Genomic DNA, 12,185 nt, shown 5'->3' with positions numbered 1-12,185 from the left:
CGTTTAACATAAATTGACTGTTACAGGTTTGGAAATTGTTAGCTGGGTGATTCCATTAATACACAACTGTGAGGGCAAATGACCAAGACAGAAAATGGATCATAATCGTCCCAAAATGCCAAGTGTATGACTCACTGCGGGCATCTGGCCCAGTTTTGTCACGAACCATTGTATGAATGGGATGAATTCAAATGGAAATGGTGGTGAAAAAGTGAAAATATGTCTTTTATTTAAAAGGGAGGAGATGTGCATTTCCCTTTGCACAGACTATGAATATTTCAGTCGTAACTCTACTTTGCTCCACACGGAGCAGCACTCTCACCCGTGTCTGCACAATACACACAAACATGCACAGCGTAACTGTTCACTCACAGGTCAAAGCGCAGGTTCTGCCTCTCCTCAAAGAAGTAGTCAAGGATGAATTTGCGGACAAAGTCTGGGTTAAGAGTGTTGTCGATGACTTCTGTCCTGCCAAACTACAAAACACAAAACAAGAAGCGGTTTGACTGAGGCTCACATTGGTCTCAGTCTGAGCTCAGGGACAGAAGGAACATGAACGATGCCATTTACCTCCTTAGGAGGATTATCTGCACATGCTCAGCTCAAAACAACAACAGCAACACAACATCAAACTGACCCAACAGCCCATTTCTGTAGAAGCTGAATGGAGCTGGGTGTTTTCATTTAGCTGACTCACGTGGACGTGGAGTGTTGGGTCAGGACCAGGACGTGAAATGCAGCACTGCTGCCATTTAAGGTACTTGGAAGCATTCACTCGTTATAAATAATTCCCCCACCAGCCAGGCCCTGTACTCACCTCTCTCCACTCCCTGTTGGCTATTCCTTGAGTGTAGAGCACACAGACTGTTGGAGGGGAAACACAAAAGTGTATTTAACAGTGAACAAACAACACAGAAAAGTCAGCTGAGAGCGTGTTCTTTCTCCAATTTCAACATGAGAGGAAAACTCCCTAATTAAATGTCACTAGAACTCTGCCTCGCGGCATGATGGTATTTCAGTGAAGGGTAGAGGAGGGCGGATGGGGAAGCGAGAGGCTTCCTTTCTGACACTAGACCGTCTCCGTCGGAGGCAGTGACGTTTTCTGATACCAGCCCCAGAAAGAACAGGGTGAGGCATGTGAATAAGCCATTTATTGAAATAGACATGTTTGAATTGACTAAAGAGGTGCCACTAACTCATCACCTGAGCTCCATCCTTTAGGAGTAACCTCTAAACACACGTCACGAGACGGGCAGAATGTCTCTTTCCAACTCATTCCACCTGAGCAACAATGACTGGTACAGTAGTTTCAAAAGGACACAACAACAACCTCCGTGTCCTTTTCCTGTCAGGCTCATGAAAGCAGGAAAAAGAGGAAGACGCAGTCACTCGTTAAAGTGGCGTGGATGTTAAGCTCGTTAGATAGTCCTTCAAAAGCGCATGGAGCCATGTTCCTTCCACCACAGCATTATTTAACTACATGACGATCAGAGACTAAGACTCACCAACTAATCTACCAGCTAATTAAAAAAAACAACTTCAGCTGATTTTTTGACATCTGATTTGGAAGGCAACACGCATTAGCATTAATTACAGGATTAATTAATTGTAAATTTATGCCACAGTTAATGTATGAGCAACCGTCAACTGATGAAATGACACGACTGATTTAATTACGGATTCATTAACAGCTGCAACTGTGAGTAAAAATCACCTCTGGTTTCAGAATCACCAGATCCAACTAATGAACGCAGCGTCGGCCAGAAAACGGAAGCATGGTCTTTTAAACTGAAACCAACATTGACACAAGACAGACACACTGTTATCACTTGAACATGTGAAAAGCCGCTCATTAAGACACAACTCATGCTGTTTGTGAGTGCAAACACAGACAACAAATGGCCTAATTAGCCTGAGTGTGACGCACAGACTTGCCATGTGTTGGCAGCCTGCTGGACTCTATGTGTTGCATTGTGGATGGTGCTCAGTCAGCTGGGGCTCCGCTCAATCAGAACATAAAGCTAGGCCTTAATCTTGGCATGAAGAATTGGATGACTGTGTGTTATTGTCTGGGGGAAGAAGCTCAGCATCAATCACATGGCTGTAAACACGGCTGCATTGGTACCACTCCACGTTTTCTTATTCATCCGGCTGATGATGAGGGCAGCGGCCTGACAGCAGCATCACCAACACACGCCTGGTCTGCATGTAGGAGATACTGACGGTGCACACTTTGATAATTTCTCTTTGTGCTTAGTGCCCTTTTCCAATCTGCTGAAGCAAACTGATCAAAGCTCATCTACATTCATGCCCCACAGGAACAGCCACTAAAATACACAATCACCTAAACACACAGATACACAGCGAGCAGGCACACGGGGTTGCCATCCAGCTTTCTAAGCTAATATGAATATGGTACGTGAGCCTGCCTGCAGCTCTGACTGTGTGTTTGTGTGTGCGTGGCTCAGCTGAGGCGCTCTAATGCTGTGTGACTGGGGCCAGTGCTGTCAGCAGAGCAGAGACATGTACGCAGCACAAGTGCCTCCTTGCATAAATGTTGGGGTGGGCAAGGATGCTCATCCTCCTCCCTCACTGCCTGACACTTAAAGGTCCAATCCACAATTCTGGGGCCTCATCAATTATGATTACACACACACTGTGCTAAATCCTTTGGAAATGAAGCAGGAGGCTCCTCTGGAAAAATGCAAAGGCAGATAGATGACAAAAGCATGCATATCTCAGATTATTTTATTTTGTCACAGACTGTTACAGAAAACAAAGCAGACAAGCGCTTTACAGTGAGCAGCTCTTCTGTGAGACGGCCTCTTTGCATTTGATCTATATCTCTCCTGAAGCTTGTGAAAAACTTCTCCAATGGTAACTGTTACCTAAACATCAAACTATACGTGGGTCAATACGGCTTGAAATGGTGTGACATAAATGAGCGTTTCCGCTGGCAACCGTTCCCCGTGGCTACACACCCGCACCCTGGCCCCCTGGGCAAGAAGACAGTGTGTGCATCCAGCGGGCCGTCATCTAATGAAGCACCTTGTGACTCGCCCAGGGAAGGGAGGCGGCAGCATTCCTTCATATCAGGCTAATTATTTAGCACTTCGTTACTGTAAAATGCACCACACGGCCCCGTCCTGAGAATGACGGGATAATAAGCATCTGTATGAATATGACTAATCTATAAAACCTCTCTCTCCCTACTGTAGCATGTTTAAAGCATAGTATAGCAAAGTAACACTTGAGCTGTTCTATTATAAATGCTGCTGTTAAGGAAACGAGCAGTGTGTATGTGACAGCGTGAGGATCTGGTCGCCTTCACTCGCGTTGGGAGCAGAAAGCGGTGATTAATATGACCCCTGACATATGCAAATGTCCACTGATTCACACTGGCAAGGCAGAAAATATCTGCGTGTGTAAAATTAAAAGCTGCTTGCTTGTTGTGGATGTTTCCTGTCGGGAGAATATTAGGATCATAATCACACGCTAACGTGTACAGCGTGCGGTGCCACTTACTTGGGTCGGACTTGGAGAACGTGTCTCTGTCGAGCAGGTTTCTGAAAAACAAGAAAACAAAGACACACATTGACATAAAGTTAATTGCAGAACTCTTCAACGTCAACAATGAAGTTATTACATGGTTTAACCTCGTCTAATTAGCTGCTTCGCTGGCCATCACAACTCGTTTGCCCATAATCCTCTTCCAAGTTGATTAAGAAAAGCCATCTCACAGCTGCAACACAAAACTGACTATAAAATAAGCTGGTGCCCATTTATATTTAAAGCCAGAGAAACAGCAGCCGAGGGAACCTATTTTTCACATTTTTTGCATTCCCTGGGTGCCAGCAACAACAGTGACTGCCATCAAATTTACATCACGCTCTAGTCTTCCCTCTTTGCTGGAGGCGGTAAGATGCCCCAAAGAGTCCCATCACACAACAGATGCTCTGCGCAACTGTGCTACTCCATGGTTAAATAGCTCTGAAGGAATTAAATATGCACACAACGACGACAAGTTGCAGCTGCCTGAGACCACGGTGGAAGAAGTCAAGGAGCAGACTGGGCTCAGCAAAGGGAGACCCTGCCTCCTACGTCAGCAGTGGCCTTTGTGCTGTTACCTCGGTGTCATTTGTTCAGAGGTCTCAGGAGGAGCTAAGCACAGGGACATGCACAGGCAGCAGAGAACATTCACCCAGCTTCTATTCCTGTCCCATCATTTAATAACGCCAACAGCTAAACCAGAAACACAAAATAATATTAGTATGTTGCTGGGACTCGACCCCAAAACCACCTAGTGAAGGGCCACTGAATCATCTCTGATCTGTCCGCTAATGTTCATGAGCACACATTCACACTAGACATGAACAAGCTGTCAATCATTGCTGCTAACTGTTCTTTCTCAGGGTCAAAATAAGGCAATAAATGTCATTAATTAAACAAGAATTTGGTGAAGTTTGTAGTTATTTGATTTTTTATTTCCTACAGAATAAAAAAAATAAAACCGACTTAATTAACAGAACAGTTTCTGAATTGAATAGAAAACAGCACAAGGACAAACATAGAATGTTTTTTTGCAAACACTGAGACATTTTTAATTTAGGGGAATAAAAGTCTTTACATTTGCTTATTGTTTTCTCTGCTTCCACTGAGGTCAGGTTCCAGGATAAGAAAGCATCATCAAAGCAAGGACACACAAACCGAGCTGTCATACCGGTGGTCCGGTTCTCGACCTCACAGGCTTCATGTTGTGTCCAGCTGAGGAGGAGTCAGCTCTGGCTATCATGCTATGGAGCTGCAGGGTGAGCTCTCCGTCGCTGTCCCGTCCTGTAAGACAAGCAGCGAGTGTCTGGAAGCCGTCGACGGCTACTGATGTATCAGGCACTCATGCTAATCCCAGTGTGGCCCAGATGGTGAAATGCCATGCTCTGCTGCTTCGCCTCACTGTCAGGCAACGCCCACTGGCGCTTCCCAGGCCGAGACTTTAAATAAATGATAATAAGAGATGGAATCGGGCCCAGCCATTGTACGGCTGTGTTTTATGACTGGCAGAAAGTCTGAGAGATTGTGTAGGAGTGAGAAGTGGGCAACTTCACCTGCCAAACGGTATAAATGTCCAATAAACAAGCAATAGTGTCCACCGATCCCAGAGGAGAATGAGTGGATCCAGAGAACAGCAATGGAGGTGGGAGGAGAGCTGAACAGTCAAAGGACTGAGTGTGTGTGTGTGTGTGTGTGTGTGTGTGTGTGTGCGTGCGTGCGTGCGTGCGTGTGTGTGTGTGTGTGTGTGTGTGTGTGTGTGTGTGTGTGTGTGTGTGTGTGCGTGTGTGCGTGCATGTTTGTGTTTGTGTGCGTGCATGCTTTCTGCAGGCAGGAGACACAAGCTTATGTGGATGCGGTCGCCTACCTCGCGTCGTGTGTACCCGAGGGCTTCCACCTGGCCCTGATAGAGCATGGGTGACTCTTTAAAAGGCTCTTACCACCGTGGGCAGTCCAGAAAATGCCTGGGTCTGAGCAAAGTGCCTCATTGTTCATCAAAGATTCACGAGAGCAGTTCCTCCTGCACACCAGAATTACATTTGAAATCCCACCAGGAACATCACAGCCACATAAGCATAGACGCTGGCTTTAAATACCTGGATATGAGGAATGGAAAGATCCATTTACAAGAGTTACCCAAAAAATGAGCATCCTAAATAGACCTAGACTGGGTGGCAGTGATGTCCTGAAAGTCTGCTCCACAAATCAGAGCATCTGAGTGTAGATTCAATAACCACCCTCTGCGTGGGCTGATCACAAATAAACCTCCATCAATCCTCCATCACTGCAACATCCAACAACAAGTCCCCAGTTTTTCATACAACCTCATATTTGTAATTTCCCATCATTCACAAAGCAAATTAGACGAAGCACTGTTTGCCTGACAACAGGGAGTCTCAGCATTAACCCTGGACCTTAAAACCTAATTCCACTCACTATAATTCCCACAAGCAAACGGCAAGAAAAACTTCTCAACAAGCACAAGGTCCTCTCCGCGTTGTTTACTAAAGACAGAGCGATGCAGATTGCAGCGTGGGTGGTCCCACTGCTTAATCCAATTTAAGTCCACAGTCTTGGCATTTAGCCCTTTAAGCCAGTGTGTAGGTTTGCCTATTGTTAGTGCATTAGCAGCTGTGTAGAGCCATACATCAAAATCTAGCTAATAAACTCCCACCGCCGTCCCTCTGTGAACAAAGAAAGAGTAATAAAGCACGCGGCTGCCCTTGCTGGGCTCAAACCAGCAGATCAATAAGGTCAAGGCAGTCAGAGGAAAGCTCTGCTGCTCTGAGGAATTCACCGCAGACGCTGAACTCTCCCATTCTCTCAGATTGTGGGTTTGTACAGTATGTAAGGAACAGTATGTACTTCTAAAACACTGAAGCTTGTCTGCCCTGCGCTTGTTCATCGCATGTGATGAACTGAAAGTTAAAGTTGTTGCTTTTAGTTGTTAGCAAGAAATCCACTTTATAATTAAAATGGCAAAAAACAGAAATATGAGACACAGTAAACAATAAGCAACAGGTACTAAAAAACAAATAAAGGCTGAGGAGACTTAATAAGCAAACAGAACACGGAGACCTCGTTGCCAAAGCTACAAAGCCAGTGAGCTCTGACACTCAATCTGTTTGCATCTGCTCTGAATCTCCTCTGCCTCATGGAAATATGTGTTATTTGTCATGGTTTCAGTCAAACGCCTACTTTTAACTGCGACATCAAAGTGGAGGTAAATGTTTGAGGTTCCTGAAGGGTGATGAGTGCGTCTCCTGCTGTTGCGTTGGTTAATGTGCAGCGCTGCAGCACGCAGGGCGTCTCCTCTGCTCTAACGAGGGTTTCGTTCCCACACGAAGTGCTCCGTACACTCACATCACCACAGCTCCACGGCGCAGTGTGATACGCTTCCTGCTCTTCTGGCCAAAGGTCGCGGCTGTCCTCGCGCCGTGGAGCTGCGATCACAAAGCGCTGCGCCGCGGTTTGACCCTGCAGCTCATATTCACCCACGTCTGTTGGTGTGTGTGTGTTTGACGGCAGGACGAGCGGCTTGTCATGTATTGTGCTGCTGCAGACTGAGGGATTTTCTTCTCACTGACGCACAACATCGGACTTGAGCTAATCAATGTGTCACCTCTTGTGCTTGGCTACACACACGATGAGTCCGTCCACAGCTCTGTGGAGTGAAGGAAGGCTTTCACTGACGGATGGCTCCGATCTGGCTGAATGCTTCAGTAGTTTGCCGTCACGTAGAGACACCAAAGTGGGAAAATCACACCACCCACCAGCTCAGGGCTGCTAAGTTTTGTGTTGCTGAGGCTGTTGAGCGTCGACTCACTCATCAGCAAAAGAAGCTAAAAAAAACAAAACGCTGTTTTGTGATATTTGGTATTTGTGTCTGTCGAATGCTGGAAACTCACTGCATCTCATGGATGAGGACACTGGTGTCCAGCGTTACAGCGGCAAAGAGTGACACGCCTCTAAAAACAACCAACAGTAAGCGATGCCAATGCAAATTCTGGTTATGGCCAATATTGAGCTTTTAGATTGTAAAGATTAAAAGCTTCTTATTCAGACCCTCGCCATTTATCACAAAACCTTCGGACACGCAGTCCAAATGACCTGTGACGGTACATACCGTACTCAGCTGTCAGATTATAAGGTACAACTTAGCTAAAAATAGAGCGGGAATAGAGCACAATAACAATGTAATTACAAATTTAGCCAGGAGCTCCAAACTAACTGTCTCACTGTGGTTTTAATCAGCGATGACAGAAAGAAAAGAAACAATATAATCTGGACTCAAACGCTTTCACAGGCGTTACAGTAAATAAATGCCGCTACACTTCACAACTATACATTCATAGCCTGCAACTGCAAATTGAAGATTCAAAGATGACAACAGTAGTATTTTTCCTTCATAATGGCATTGTTTCAAAAGAACAATTATTTGTGAGTAGACGGTGGCTTCTTCGCTCTACAAAAAACATTTTCACAGGCTCTGATTTCAGAATCATTAAGGTCATTACCAGAATGGCTTTTTCTGACGAGCCATTATCAGGCTTTTATTTTAGACCAACATAAAAAAGCATCAGCAGCTCAGTCTCCGTTAGCAGCTGACTGATTTTAGGTCACATGAAACATAATGCAATCCAGAGTCTTTGTTCCCCTCACGATGTGTCTCCAAACAGGTTCAGGAGACTAAAGTGATATTAGGATAAAAGCCAAAAGCCCCCTTAAAGCATCGATATGAAACTCTGTGTAATACGCTATAATAACAGCATGTGTGTTAGCTCAGTATTCTTAGTATGGCTGTAACATGTCAGAGGAGTGAAGAACAACGAGGCCCCTCAAACAAGGGACCAAGTAAAAAGTGAACTTTCACTGGTTTGTGTTGTAACAAACATAAATGAGCCACTGTCCAGGAGGATGGGTCCAAGCAGACTATTATTGAAGACAATGATGCACACGACTGAACCAGGAGCCAAAAGCTAAAAACTGGGGCATGGGCTTCAAGCAGACACAAACACACAACACCCACAGATTCCACCGCTGCTCACTGACGCCGCGCTTAATTAGGGATTCTGATAAAATACCTTATTAGACAACGACAAGCACCCAAACAGCCACCTCATGATCTCCATCAGCTGATGAGGCCGACACAACATTTAGTGCTGGCGACTGAAAAAACGCCTAGCAGTCTATCACGTAATGAAGTGTTTCTGTCAACAATCGCTCAAATCTTATCTACAGAAACTGCTGCATAATCATCTCAACAATAACATTACACAGATGAGATCTGAACCAAAACATCAATTACAGAATATCTTTTGGTTGTGAGAAAAATATAAAAAAGAGCTGTGATGTAGAGCTAAAACAGTTCATTAAATTATGACACTGATAACAGTGAATTAATAGACAACACAGACTGTGCACTGTGCTTTATAGCCGGGCTGTCAATCTTCTCCCTGACACTTTATTGGCCAAACACTAAATCACAGTAATGAAAATAATGTGCAGATAAATTCTAACAGTACCATCCATTAGTAGCGGCGCTACACTGAGGCTGTTTATCTGTCAGACACTGATGCTGCTCCAGAAGAACCAACGATCCCCGTCTAAGATGCCATCAGAAAACACAAACGTGTGTGATTAAGTTTCTGTTGATGAAAGCAAAGAAAAGACTCAAATATTCTTACTGATAGATTCATAGTTAGGATGAATAAACGTCAATCGCATGAATTCTGTTTGTGTGCTTCATTGTGTGTCAGGCAGCAGCTTCTGCATCCTTCACTTCCTCTACACTGGAGGAAAGGAGCGCGGAAGATGCCGACGGGTCCATGCTCCGTCCTTCCTGCGCCCACGGTCAACGCAACGTGACATTATCAATAGGGAAGCGGCTATTTACTGTGCTGCAAACAAACTGCCACAGCTGCGCGTGCTGCAGCTGCAGGAGGTCGGAGACGGTGCAGAAGAGCCCGACTTCCATTTGGCGAACGTCCAAAGGGAACTACTGGCACCGCTCGACCCTCCGCTTCATCAACAGCACGCCCGTCTACGTCAGATCCAGCTCCTGCCTCTGAGAGCGGGGGCTCGAGTCGATCTGGAAACTAAAGATACTGAACGACAGCGCAGGAGTCCCGGCGCGTTCCTCTCCGCGCATCCATCCATCAGTCGCTCCCCGTCAGGCGTCACACGCCGGACACGAGCGCCGTGCACGCGTGCTTCCGGCGAATAGTCGGGACTGCACTCACCTACAAGACACCGTGAGTTCAACTTTGGTGGCAGGTATCGCAGCGGTGAACGGGTCCGCGTCCCCGATGCACGCCATGTTCCTGGAGCTGATGCGTGGTCGCTCACAGATCGCCCCGTATCCTGCGCCCTGGCGGCGGCATGAGAGGAACCGAGAGGAGACAAAAGCAGGAGGCGAGAGGAAACCGGGAAGCTCCACGGCGAGTCCGAGTGGAGCAGAGAGAGACGCGAGTCTGCGCGCGCCTCGCTGCTCCGGAGGAGAGGGGACGGCGTGAAGGGGCGGGATGACACGCACGCACGCACGCGGCGCGTGTGGTGTTTACCTTCAATGATCAACAAATAAAGCTCCTTTTCACTTCCACCAGTTTGAAATGTCATTTTTAGACTGGGCCAGTTTTATGGTTTTATTTGGTAAATACAAGTTAATGATAAGCTACGGTACAGCCTTTACTACCGCGAGACAGCTAGTTCAGGCTAACCTTAGCTGGTTTAGGCTAACCTTAGCAGGTTTAGGCTAACCTTAGCTGGTTTACAGTTTTTATCGGTCGCTTTGTCCTGTTTTGCATAACTAGGTTCCATTTATTTTCATTATCACTATTTCAGCAGAGCATCGGACACATGAAGCAAATGTGTGAACCCGTTCTCATTGGATTAACACATTTTCTCCTCCCTTTTGTATAACAGTTAACGCTGACGTCATCCAAACAGTCTAAACTCCATTGTTTTAGCTTTATGACCAAAGGAAAACCATCTGTTTCTAACTTAGAAACCAGTAAGACCAGTATGAACTCACCATAGCACCTGTTGACACTCCTCCAAAAAAATCTTCAATTTGCTATCAGTCTCTAGACCTTAAAAATGGTCTGTGTTGTTTTTTACCAGTGTAGATGGAGGAGGTCTAAGGCAAAGACTGAGTATCAACAGTGGCTGTGTCTCATCCTCCAATAGGTTTGACTGTAGTTTAGATTACATGTATTTTATGGAATATTTACAATATTTCATTTTTTTTCCAATTCTTTGCATTAAAGGTAAATTTGACATAAACTACACAAAGAGCAACAGGCCCTAATGACGATCAATGAGGAACTGGTTCACACTGAGATCAGTGGTTTGTATTTTGCTGTCCACTGTGTTATAACTGACTGGATGTGTTCATATACTTGGTTGCAAGTTGTAATGTTTGAAGGCCAATTTAGTTTTTGCTGCATATTTCCAGTGTTTTGGAGCCTTTAGCAAACAAAGTGTGTCATTATGACATTGGAGTCAGTGTTTAGACCTGTGTGTGAACTGTTAAAAGAATGACGGCTGCGTCAAAGCGACTGATAAAAACTGTAAGATACCCTTAGCAAGTTTAGCCTTAGCTTACCCCTTCTAGGCTAGTTTAAGCTAGCCTTAGCTAGATTAAAATACAGTAGCCTTAGCAAGTTTAGCCTTAGCTTACCCCGTCTAGGCTAGTTTAAGGTAGCCTTAGCTAGATTAAAATACAGTAGCCTTAGCAAGTTTAGCCTAAGCTTACCCCGTTTAGGCTAGTTTAAGCCAGCCTTAGCTAGTTTACAGTAAGATACCCTTAGCAAGTTTAGCCTTAGCTTACCCCGTTTAGGCTAGTTTAAGCTATCCTTAGCTAGTTTAAGATACAGTACCCTTAGCAAGTTTAGCCTAAGCTTACCCTGTTTAGGCTAGTTTAAGATAGTCTTAGCTAGTTTAAGATACCCTAAGCAGGTTTAGCCTAAGCTTAACCCATTTAGGCTAGTTTAAGCTAACCTTAACTAGCCTAGCCAAGCAGGAGTTAGACTAACTAAACATATAAATTTACATACCTGAAATACTACTCATATCCTCACACTAGCAAAATATCATTAATTTGCTGGGTGATTAAAATAAAATCAAGTTTAACTGTTGATCTGTCTGTGTCCTTCACTGGCAGCCATTTCTTTCAATTATGTCCAACAAGGATGCGCAAATAAGCCACAGGCCTAATGTACAGTAGCAGGAAAACAATAGTGCATATTAAATGTCATGATCTGGGTTTTTTGTGTCCGGTTTTATTCTGAAGGACTCTCTGTTTTCATTTAGCTGTCATGTTTGGTTCCAGTTTCCTGTTTTATTTTTTAGTACTTCCGTTTCTGGTCACATACCCAGTCCTAGTTACGCACACCTGTCTCGTATCAGTAATTACTCACCTGTGTATTTAAGAGCCAGTGCTCACCATAGCCAGTAGCCAGATTGTTGAGTTCCAAGACCACTTTCCAGCGTTTCCAGTATACAGTAGCTACCTTGTTGCACGATCCTGTCTGAACCTGACCGCAGATTCCTGCCTACACCCTGTCTGTACCTACGCCTGGAGGTCTTGGTAACGTTCCCAACTGTCTGACCACGATTCTGTCTACTCCTAGTCTGTA

At 45.1% G+C, this 12,185-nt stretch overlaps 1 pseudogene; it reads right to left on the bottom strand.

The window, feature by feature from the left end:
* Positions 1-11,634, bottom strand: part of LOC114857116 (copine-8-like) — a 36,917-nt pseudogene extending 25,283 nt beyond the window's left edge.
* Between the last annotated feature and the right edge of the window lie 551 nt (positions 11,635-12,185).

Source organism: Betta splendens, chromosome 6, assembly GCF_900634795.4.
Source record: "Betta splendens chromosome 6, fBetSpl5.4, whole genome shotgun sequence".
NCBI classification, from domain to species: Eukaryota; Metazoa; Chordata; class Actinopteri; order Anabantiformes; family Osphronemidae; genus Betta; species Betta splendens.
Note: the sequence above shows the minus strand (reverse complement) of the source record. Positions and strands in the feature narration are given on the sequence as shown.